Source organism: Chlorocebus sabaeus, chromosome 5 (genome assembly GCF_047675955.1).
Source record: "Chlorocebus sabaeus isolate Y175 chromosome 5, mChlSab1.0.hap1, whole genome shotgun sequence".
Classification (NCBI taxonomy): domain Eukaryota; kingdom Metazoa; phylum Chordata; class Mammalia; order Primates; family Cercopithecidae; genus Chlorocebus; species Chlorocebus sabaeus.
Genome location: NC_132908.1, coordinates 66602048 through 66614133, shown reverse-complemented (window position 1 = coordinate 66614133; position 12086 = coordinate 66602048). Strand labels below are relative to the sequence as shown.

At 37.9% G+C, this 12086-nt stretch overlaps 1 protein-coding gene across 7 annotated transcripts in view; it reads right to left on the bottom strand.

Moving 5' to 3' along the window:
• Window positions 1–12086, bottom strand: part of NFAT5 (nuclear factor of activated T cells 5) — a 130337-nt gene that overhangs the window by 48973 nt on the left and 69278 nt on the right. For 3 of the 7 annotated variants that reach the window (XM_073015527.1, XM_073015528.1, XM_073015529.1), the window contains exon 2: window positions 105–166. The exons of the other annotated variants lie outside the window; for them this stretch is intronic. The gene's annotated coding sequence lies outside the window, so the exon portion shown is untranslated. The remainder of the gene's footprint in view (window positions 1–104; window positions 167–12086) is intronic. 7 annotated transcript variants of the gene reach the window in all.

The window sequence follows — 12086 nt, the reverse complement described above, 5'->3', positions numbered from 1 at the left end:
AATATATGCTTGTGGTCCACATTCAATGCCAATTAAATAATTCATTATAGAATTTGAAAAGTGGGACTGTGCTTAGCCACAAAATATTAAAATAAGTTTCTAACCTATGAAGCAGAGAACTACAGGTCATTTTTAATGCAGACACTCCCTGCTTCAGAGGCAAATCCTGGAATAAAAATATGAGAAAATAAATGAGAAAAGAGCTGCTGATTATTCCAGATATCAATTATAAAATGAGAAATAAATAGAAAAAATATATAATCAACTGAATTGGAGGCAAAATGGAACTGGTATTGTCACTATGATTTGTTGTAAAATCTAGGAGAATCAAGATGAAAAAGGTTTGATTTGGAACATTCTGGGTTGTAGAAGATAGACAAGTTAATCATTGGGTCTCCAGAAGCTGGAAGTGGTAGTTCAAAACCATAAGCTCTAAAATAAATCCATCCTTTATGACATAATGAAAAGCAAAGGAAGAACTGATTAATGGATGGATTTCTCTTATAAAGTACTTGATTATATGCTTGACAATTGGTTAGAGCTGTTTATTTTCTCTCTTTTTAAAGGGCCTGGTTGATTGTGACTAATAAGGGAATTTTCCAATATAAGAACAATGGTAAATTTTACTGGCTTAAGTCTAACAGAAAATAGTTAAGCATAAAAATCTCTGGAGAGCATCAGAATTAAGTTTTTTATAAAACTATTTATCTATTATGCCTAGCAAGAAATATTTAAGTAGATCTTTTCAGCATGTGTGGCAACTGGCAGAAGAGCTCACTGAAAATACTACTACTTTAGCCCTTAACAGCATAACCTCAGAGGTGCATTGATTGCTAAGGTTGGAAGTTGTCATGACTAACATTTTAGATATCATTTTATCTTGTTCACAATATGGAAAGGTTTGTCATCATATACACACACAAAAATAAAAATAGGTAACGTGACAGACAAAGATATGTTTCAATCTAAAATTAATTTGTATCTATGACCAAGTATGCCACTGTTTTAAAGTGTATAATAAAACTGTGATGTGCAGTTATTGGAACTGCAACATACACATGAATTGTAATATAAAGAGCAAAATGTAAGAATGTCAATCTTTACATAATTAAAAGCCAAGTGCCAAAGATCTGTTTTTTTAATTGAAAACATGTATTTAAAATACACCTAAATTATTTGAATGAACTATATCCACCCAGAATTCTTTATTGCTGTCAAGGCTAAAGAGCACAGTAATTAATATTAGTCATCAAGAATATGATCTACATAATGCCACATGGAAAGATTTTTCCCAACTACTGTAAGTGAAGGAGCCTAAAGAAATTAGATGATACCAGTTCCATTTTCCAGTATGTATCCTTGTCAAATGCAGTAGCTGAAATTGGAAAATTCAGTCACTTTAAACTGCATTCCAATTTAAAGGAAAACTTATCAATTTTGTATCATGCATTAATGCAATGTTTTCTTAGTAAATAAATATTTTAAAAGGTTTGTAAAAACTACAAAATCTATATGCTAATGTCAGTGACAGTTTAGGAGCTGATTTGTAGCCACTTTGAGTTTAAATATAATTTTTTTCCCTGTCTTTTGAAAAATACTACAGAATTCATTTTAGAAAAAATAGAAAAGGTATTACATCTAACATTCCTCCGTCTGTTCCAACTATTGGCAAAAACAAAACTAATTTTTTGTGTACTTATGAGCCTACGTCCTTCATTTTCAGAGAAATACAAGTATGCAGCATACAAGTATGCAGCATGCAATATTTGCAGTGGAACACACAAAACATGAATGCTGTGAACTTATATTTCTATAAAGCAGCTTTCTCCCACTCACCCTTTTTAAATCTAAGGATCATGCACATGAGAATGTAGAGTATGAACATCTCAGGGATCCCTGTTCATGACAGATGGAAAGTACAGGTGAAAAGCAATCATGAACCCAAAAGCAAGTTATATGGTATTATGAATTTAATATGCACGATATAACCTTGTCTTGTTCTCTGAGGTAAAAAAATTTATATTGCAAATCTTATCAAATATCAAAACCGTAATGATTATAAAACCCAACTGATTTAACAGTCATACATAAGTGTGTGTTCTGGGATAAGTATGCCAAACTGTGATACCATATCCTACATAAATTTAAATATTCTACACATTTTCCATGGACAGCTAACACACGATTATGTGTGCACAACTGCCAGATTGATCCTGGGTATACTTATTAAAGAAAAAGCACAAAATTATGACACTGAAAATATTAACTCTGTCAGAAGAGAAAGGTAAGCATCTTTTAACTGAAAATTACTTTTTAAAGTGTACCTCAATTGCAAAGATTCCACTCATTTTAAGACAAACGAAATAATTTTTTAAAAAACTATAAAACCTTTTTTTAAAGGCAGGGTCTCGCTCTGTTGCCCAGGTTACAGTGCAGTGGCATGATCATGGCTCACTGCAGCCTTGACCTCCTGAGCTCAAGCAATCCTCCTGCCTCAGCTTCCCAAGTAACTGAGACTACAGGCACACAACACCATGCATGGCTACTTTTTAAAATATTTGTAGAGACAAGGTTTTGTCATGCTGCCCAGGCTGGTCTCAAATTCTTGGGCTCAAGCAATCCTCCAGCTTTGGCCTCCCAAAGTATTGGGATTACAAGCATGAGCCACCACACCCAGCCTAAAATTCTTTACAATGGTACTACTGATACTCTGATGATGATAATGATGTATAAAATCTTTCATATCAAAATATTACATTCTGGTTAGCAAGAGATCTGAGTGCATTAATTAATAATGCCAGGTGAGGTAGTAAAGTGGAGGGTAAGAACTGTGAGCACCTTGAAAGCATTGACAGTATCTTTCTCATCTTAGATCCTCCCAACACCTATCACAGTGCCCACATTGTAATAAAATTCAAATTTATTAAATTGATTTATGGGAAGCCAAAAATTTGGTATGTATTTTGAGTTACATTAAATTTAAGCTGGCAAATAAATGTAGGTTGAAGAATAAAAGAATTTACTACTCAAAGTACTTAGAATATATATTACTACGATAGCATTATTTGATACAGGGAAAATACTAAGAGTCTAGGGGTAACCATTTGATATCTCTACCAAGAGTACTCTAGTAATTTTATTTCTTTAAATTATAAATAAGCCAAATTACCTACTTCTATATCCATAAATTTAATATGAAAAAATCCTTCATATCCTATTAAAATATAAATACATAAAATAACGATATCCAAACATTTTAAATTTCTAATGCTAATTAGTCATTTCCAAGCATTCTCAGAAAAGTGCTAACAAATCCTCCTGGGAATATTGTAAATGTACTTAATACATCTATAAAGACCTTTCAGTCACTGTATTACTAAATAAAATATCAAAAAAACAGCTTGATATTCTATAGAACTAAAGTGTGAGTGCAATTTTGACCTGTCTATGTATTCTTTTTTTTTTTGAGAGGGACTCTTGCTCTGTTGCCCAGGTTGGAGCGCAGTGGCACGATCTCGGCTCACTGGAACTTCCGCCTCCCAGGTTTCAAGTGATTCTCCCACCTTAGCCTCCTGAGTAGCTGGGATTACAGGTGCCCACCACCACGCCCAGCTAATTTTTATATTTTAGTAGAGATCGGGTTTCATCATGTTGGCCAGGGTGGTCTCGAACTCCTGACCTCAAGTCATCTGCCCACCTCGGCCTCCTGAAGTGCTGAGATTACAGGTTTGAGCCATGGTGCATGGCCATATGAATAAATTTTATTGATTTTTTTTCTTTTATGAAGGAATTATCTTTGAACCTATAGTCTAACTTATATAGAATACTTTTCTTTTTTCTTCTTTCTTCTTTTTTTTTTTTGAGACACAGTCTTGCTCTGTTGAGGCTGGAGTGCAATGGCACTATCTTGGCTCACCGCAACCTCCGCCTCCCGGGTTCAAACAATTCTCTTGCCTCAGTCTCCTGAGTAGCTGGGACTACAGGCGCCCACCACCACGCCCAGCTAATTTTTGTATTTTTAGTAGAGACAGGGTTTCACCATATTGGCTAGGCTGGTCTTGAACTCCTGACCTTGTGTTCCGCCCACCTCAGCCTCCCAAAGTGCTGGGATCACAGGTGTGAGCCACCGCACCTGGGTTAGAATAATTTTACTTTTTCAAAAGCATTTTCTGTGACCACAGAAAACACAACAAACTAAAGGAAAAATTAATAGACCATTCTATAATTTACTCATATAAATTTATAATGTCAGATTATTTAAAATAGAATAATTTTATAATTTGAAAGAGGAAGGTAAGTGTCATATGTAAAGTATCCTGTATTTAAGCCTATATGCCACTATTAGCAGTAGTCAATTATCACACCAAATGCCAGTAATGATGGTGAACTTGAATTGTGTATATGGCTTCTTTTAAGAATTGATGGAAACTATAAATACTCAAAAATACTTGAGATTTAAAGACTGGCAGATATTAAATAATATCTACATGGAATATGGATATCCCAGAATCTGTAATTTAATAACAGATGAAAAAGGATTTTCTTTATTTTGTTTTCTTTTTTTTTCTTTGTTGAGACAGTCTTGCTCTGTTGCCCAAGCTGGAGTGCAGGGGCACAATCACAACTCACTGCAGCCTCAACCTCCTGGGCTCAAGCGATCATCCCACCTCAGCCTACTGAAGAGCTAGGACTGCAGGTGTGCGCCACCATACCTGGCTAATTTTTGTATTTTTTGTAGAGATAGGGTTTCACCATGTTGCCCAGGCTGGTTTTGAACTCCTAGGCTCAAGCAATCCTCCCACCTCAGCCTCCCAAAGTCCTAGGATTACAGGAGTGAGGCACCATGCCCAGCCTGAAAAAAGATTTTAAATGGTACCATTTACAGAAACCCATGTATATTTTATATACTCCTTGCTTAAACTGTATTTTAAACTTAAGAACTATCAGTTCTAGATTTGTCAACCAGAAATTATTTTAACGACCATAATATATTACTGCTTAAAATATCATAAAAAAGATATAATACTTTATGTGGAACTAACAAAACTTTTAATAGAAAGCTTTGAAATTAGAAATATTTGCTGAAGTTCTCAAAAGAAAGAAATACCTTTCATTGATTTAAAATATATGACAGAAATGATATTTAACTTTCAAGCTTCCAAGATTAAAATTTGATCCCTAACATTTGAATATGTACATATTTTATAATTTTTCAACATCTGGACAAAATTAATTGAGTTTTCTAAAAAAGCCAGTTAAAAAAAGGCCATAAAATTTTGCAAGTGTGCTAAGTGAACAAATAGTGGAACAAAGAAGGAATAAATTATTGACTATTCAGAAAATAATCATTTTTTAAAAATCGAGGTATTTGGAAACAATTTCCTCTTTTTTTGAGATGGAGTCTTGCTCTGCTGCCCAGGCTGGAATGCAGTGGCACAATCTCAGCTCACTGCAACCTCTGCCTCACAGGTACAAGCGATTCTCCTGCCTCAGCCTCCCAAGTAGCTGGGACTCCAGGGGCCCGCCACCACGCCTGGCTAATTTTTGTATTTTTAGTAGAGACGGGTTTCACCATGTTGGCCAGGCTGGTCTCAAACTCCTGACCTTGTGTTCTGCCCGCCTTGGCCACCCAAAGTGCTGGGATTACAGGTGTGAGCCATTGAGCCCAGTCTTTTTTTTTTTTAAGACGGAGTTTCGTTCTTGTTGCCCTGGCTGGAATGCAATGGCACGATTTTGGCTCACTGCAACCTCTCTACCTCCTGGATTCAAGCGATTCTCCTGCCTCAGCCACCGAGTAGTTGGGATTACAGGCATGCACCACCACGCCCAGCTAATTCTGTATTTTTAGTAGAGACAGGGTTTCCCCACGTTGGTCAGGCTGGTCTTGAATTCCTAACCTCAGCTGATCCGCCCGCCTCAGCCTCCCATAGTGCTGGGATTACAGGCGTGAACCACTGTGCCTGGCCAGAAACTATTTCTGATCTAAAACACATATTGTTCAACCTTAGTTATTTATTCTTAAGCATTATATTTTTCTTACTGGTAACAATGACCAATTCTGAATTTCTTATCTGATAAAAGTCACCACATACAAGGACATATTTTCAGATTAAAGAAGAAAGATATTCAGAAAAAAAAATTGTAAGCCCAACACTCATGTTGCCAAGAGACTGAAATATCTAGAACACACAAAGTGGCTGCAAACCTGCTTTGTCAACACCTTACATGCCAACCTTCATTTTCTACTTTTCTTCTTCTTCTAATATTAATGTAAAGTTTAAAACTTTACAAAAAGTTTTCGTTTCAATCAGTATCAATCCAGTATTTAGAAACAAACAAACAACAACAAAAAAAAAGTAAGAAAGGAAGAAAGAAAGGAAGAGAGAAAGAGAGAAGGAAAGACTTATGAAGAAGTCTGAAAACGAGACCGACCTATACCCTGGGTGAGATTGGATGGGTTAAGTGTCTCTGGTACTATTTGTCTTCACTATTGACAGACACTGTCACACAACCCACCACACGATGCCTGTCTCTGAATGGCGAAGCTAGAATGCAAGTTAAGTGTATTAATAGAAAAAACAACTAGCATCCCAGCATATAAAATAAGCATTCCAGATTATTAAAAAAAACAAAAATTGTAGGGTTGATCATTTAATTTACATGATTAAAACAGTTTCAATCTCCCATTTGTACTTTTCCCACCCAACATATGTTTACATGTTAAAATAAGCAATGTTTTAAAATAAACTTCAAAAAATTTAATCATTAAGCTCTGAATGCATGTGGGGAAATTTCTTAGACAAAATTTTTGTTAACTCTTATTCACCAATTTGTTCTGTTTATAGATGCTCTCTAATCCATAAGCCAGAATTATCTCTTTCAGGTGTTTTTCAGGCTGTTCCCTTACCCAAACTCTTTTGAAGCGTGGAAGAAGATATGTTCTGAGCAATGCACTTACTCTGCAAAAAAATCTAGAGCAGCAAAATAACCTTTTCATTTTTCAGATCACGTTGACTCCTACATACTTCTTTACACTCCCCTTAAAAAATATACCAATTTATACTTTTAATGATATATGCTACTTTGTATAATATGTTTGATCATAGAGGCTCTATTTCTTAAAATAACGAGCACTACTGCTGAAGCTGAAGGGTTTGTTACTGACTTATTGCAGACATCTTTTTCTTCTCCAGTCCATCAAATTGCCACTTAGGGTTCTAATATTATAAAACAATTACTCTCCAGTTTTTAATCTGAATTCTCCTTAAATAATTATTTCTACCTTATCAGAGTACCATTAATATACTCATATAATATTTACTAAAGAGTGCTCCCTGAAAAATAAAATGCTTACCCTGAAACTTAGAGCAATGTTTTAAATGTATTTTTTGTTCTATTCAAACAAAAATTTTTTCTATTCAAACAAAAATTCAACCCAAAGGATCTAAGCACAGTGCATAAAACATGTACTAGATATGCACATTAAATAATTTGATTTTTAAGTCTATTTAAAATTTTTTCCTAATGGAAGAAAAAGATGTTTTCCATCATCCAATGATTTAAGTACTACTGGATAGCATCACTTGTCAATACTGAATGAAGAGACTAAAACATAGATATAATCTTCTATCTCAAATAATTTAAACACAAAAGGGAATAATTATGCTAGCTGACAGCTACATTTATTACAGTGCCAAATATACCAGAAAGTACAGGCTAAAAAGAGAGAGAGACAGGGACAAATACTGTACTACTGAAAGATAATGTCATTTTAAGATAAAAACAGAGTATCACTAAACTTCAAAATGAGAGAAAAAAACAGTTCCAAGGGATGTTGTCTGAAGGACACTTCAATACTCTACAATACATTTAAAATAGTTTAGATTAAAAAACAAAGGCATTCCTGCCAATTCTACTCCAATGCTTTTGCTTTTTTTTTTTTTTTTTTTTTTGAGACCGAGTCTTTCTCTGTTGCCCAGACTGGAGTGTAGTGGTGTGATCTCGGCTCACTGCAACCTCTGCCTCCTGGGTTCCAGCAATTCTCCTGCCTCAGCCTCCTGAGTCGCTGGGATTACAGGCGCTCATCACCACATCTGGCTAATTTTTTTGTAATTTTTAGTAGAGACGGGGTTTCGCCCTGTTGGCCAGGCTGGTCTTGAACTCCTGACCTCAGGTGATCCACCCGCCTCAGCCTTCCAAAGTGCTGGGATTACAGGTGTGAGTCACCGCGCCCAACCCTACATTTTTTTTTTAATATGACTAAAACAATAATAAAAAATACTTTACAGCATCATTAAAAACTTCTGATTTAATCAGCTTTTAGACCTGGGTCTGGAGTAAAGTGTACATTAGATCCAATTGCAGACAAAATAAATTGCCTGGACAAAAAAACCAGAAGTCATAAATTGCTCTACCAGAAGTTTTTTTGTTTTTTGTTTTTGTTGTTTGTTTCTTTGTTTTTGAGACAGAGTCTCACTCTGTCGCCCAGGCTGGAGTGTAATGGCATGATCTCAGCTTGCTGCAATCTCTACCTCCCAAATTCAAATGATTCTCCTGCCTCAGCCTCCCAGGTAGCTGGGATTATAGGTGCCCGCCACCACACCCAGCTAATTTTTGTATTAGTAGAGCCGGGGTTTCACCATGTTGGCCAGGCTGGTCTTGAACTCCTGACCTCATGATCCATCCACCTCAGCCTCCCAAAGTGCTGGGATTACAGGTGTGAGCCACCATGCCCAGCCTCTACCAGAAGTTTTGATCATTAACCATGCAACTTAAATAATTTCATTAAAAAAAATTCTATGAAGAACTCTTAAACAGCAGACTTTACGGAATTATCAGTCCTTCAGAAACTGTCTGTCCTTCCTATGATTTCATCATCCTCTATCAATGTTCCTTTTATACACAAAGATTCTGATATGGTTTAGCTGTGTCCCCACCCAAATATCAACTTGAATTTTATCTCCCAGAATTCCCATGTGTCACAGGAGGGACCCAGGAGGTGGTATTTGAGTCATGGCTGCTGGTCTTTCCCATGCTATTCTTCTGATAGTTAATAAGCCTCACAAGATCTGATGAGTTTATCGGGGGTTTCCACTTTTGCTTCTTCCTCATTTTCTCTTGCTGCCACCATGTAAGAAGTGCCTTTTGCCTCCCATTACAATTCTGAGGCCTCCCCAGCCATGTGAAACTGTAAGTCCAATTAAACCTTTTTTCTTCCCAGTCTGGGGTATGTCTTTATCAGCAGCATGAAAATGGACTAACACAGTAAATTGGTACCAGGAGTGGGGTGTTGCTGAAAAAATACCTGAAAATGTAGAAGTGACTTTGGAACTGGGTAACAGGCAGTTACCCAGTTACTGGAACAGTTTGGAGGGCTCTGAAAAAGACAGGAAAATGTGGGAAAGTGTAGAATTTCCTAGAGACTTGTTGAGTGGCTTTGCCCACACTGCTGATGGCGATATGGACAATAAGGTCCAGGCTGAGGTGGTCTCTGATGGAGATAAAGAACTTGGTGGAAACTGGAGTAAAGGTGACTCTTGTTATGTTTTAGCAAAGAGACTGGTGGCATTTTGCCCCTGCCCTAGAGATCTATGGAACTTTGAACTTGAAGGAGATGAATTAGGGTATCTGGTGGAAGATATTTCTAAGCAGCAAAGTATTCATTAGGGGACCTGGATTCTGTTAAAGGCCTTCAGTTTTATAAGGGAAGCAGAGCATACAAGTTTGGAAAATTTGCAGCCTGACTATGTGATAGAAAAGAAAAACCCATTTTCTGGGGAGAAATTCAAGCTGGCTGCAGAAACCTGCATAAGTAGCAAGAAACCTAACGTTAATAATCTCCAAGACCATGAGGAAAATGTCTCCACGCCATGTCAGAGACCTTTGTGGGAGCCCCTTCCATCATAGGCCCAGAGGCCCAGGAGGAAAAAGTGGGTTTGTGGGCTGGGCTCAGGGTCTCCATGCTGTATGTGGCCTAGGAACTTGGTGCCCTGTGTCCCAGACGCTCCAGTCATGGCTGAAAGGGGCCAATGTACATAGCTCGGGCTGTGGCATCAGAGGGTGGAAGCCCCAAACCCTGGCACCTTCCATGTGGTGTTGAGCCTGCGGGTGCACAGAAGTCAAGAATTGAGATTTGGGAACCTCCGCCTAGATTTCAGAGGATGTATGGAAACCCATGGATTCCCTGGAAAAAGTTTCCTGCAGGAGTGGGGCCCTCATGGAGAACCTCTGCTAGGGCAGTGCAGAAGGGAAATGTGGGGTTGGAGACTCCACACAGAGTCCCTACTGGGGCACTACCTAATGGAGCTGTGAGGAGAGGGCCACTGTCTTCCAGATCCCAGAATGGCAGATCCACTGAAAGCTTACACCATGCACCTAGAAAAGCCGCAGTCACCAAACGCCAGCCCATGAAAGCACCTGGAAGGGAGGCTGTACCCTGCAAAGCCACAGGGGCAGAGTATCAGCGTGACCTGGATGTGAGACCTGGAGTCAAAGGAGATCATTTTGGAGCTTTAAAATTTGACTGTCCCACTGGATTTCGGACGTGCATGGGCCTTGTAACCCCTTTGTTTTGGCCAATTTCTCCCATTTGGAACAGCTGTATTTACCCAATACCTGTACTCTCATTGTATCTAAGAAGCAACCAGCTTGCTTTTTATTTTACAGGCTTATAGGCAAAAGGAGCTTGCCTCGTCTTAGATGAGACTTTAGACTGTAGACTTTTAGGTTAATGCTGAAATGAGTTAAGACTTTGGGGGACTGTTGGGAAGGCATGATTGGGTTTGAAATGCGAGAACATGAGATTTGGAGGGGTCAGAGGCAGAATGATGTGGTTTGGCTGTGTCCCCACCCAAATCTCAACTTGAATTGTATCTCCCAGAATTCCCATGTGTTGTGAATCATGGGGGCTGGTCTTTCCTGTGCTATTCTTGTGATAGTCAATATGTCTCACAAGGTCTGACGGGTTTGTCAGGGGTTTCTGCTTTTGCTTCTTCCTCATTTTTTCTTGCTGCTGCCATGTAAGAAGTGCCTTTTGCCTCCCACCATGATTCTGAGGCCTCCCTAGCCATGTGGAACTGTTAAGTCCAATTAAACCTTTTTTTCTTTTCAGTCTCAGGTATGTCTTCATCAGCAGTGTGAAAATAGACTAATGCAGGTTCCCACTGACAGAGTGTCAACATGACAGAATAACAGAGTCAGAAAGTATATCCTATGGCCCACATATATAAACATCCTGACTGGTGTGTGAACTTCAAAATAAGGCCAAAAATAGACTGGGTGAGAACGGAAAGAAAAAAAGTCAAAATAAAGTTCAAAACTAATTTTTATAAAGAGAATCTATTTTTTTAAAACCTTACTAATGGCCGGGCATGGTGGCTCACGCCTGTAATAACAGCACTTTGGGAGGCTGAGGTGGGTGGATCACCTGAGGTCCGGAGTTCAAGACCAGCCTGGCCAACGTGGTGAAATCTCATCTCTACTGAAAATACAAAAATTAGCCAGGCATGGTGGCAGGTGCCTGTAATCCCAGTTGCTTGGGAGGCTGAGGCAGGAGAATCATTTGAACCCAGGAGGTGGAGGTTTCAGTGAGCCGAGATTGCACCACTGCACTCCAGCCTGGATGACAAGAGTGAGACTCTGTCTTTAAAAAAAAAAAAAGAAAACCAAAACTTTACTAACAAAGGAAGTTAGAAACACATGGGGAAGGAAGTCAATGTTTATTCAATGATTACTACTTGTCAGAAAATGTTCGGTTATTTTACATATTTATCTTCATAAGAACCTTAAAAAGAAGCTGGTATTATTGTCTAATTATAAGGGTAATATTATTAGAAATATATTTAACTTCCCAAGAGTCCATCTCTATAGGAGATAAGATATGATAGCTATCAGATTCAAATTCAGTCTTTATGACTCCAAAGCCCGTGTTAATCTCATCTGTGACAAAAATAAACAAATAAAACTATGTATATGTTGTGTGTGTGTTTGTATGTGCCTGATCTAGAGAATGGTTGTATAGACCTGGTACTTCGAGGTACTTTCTCATTCATTTTCTGATTTAATTTAGTTGATGATAATACCCTGTA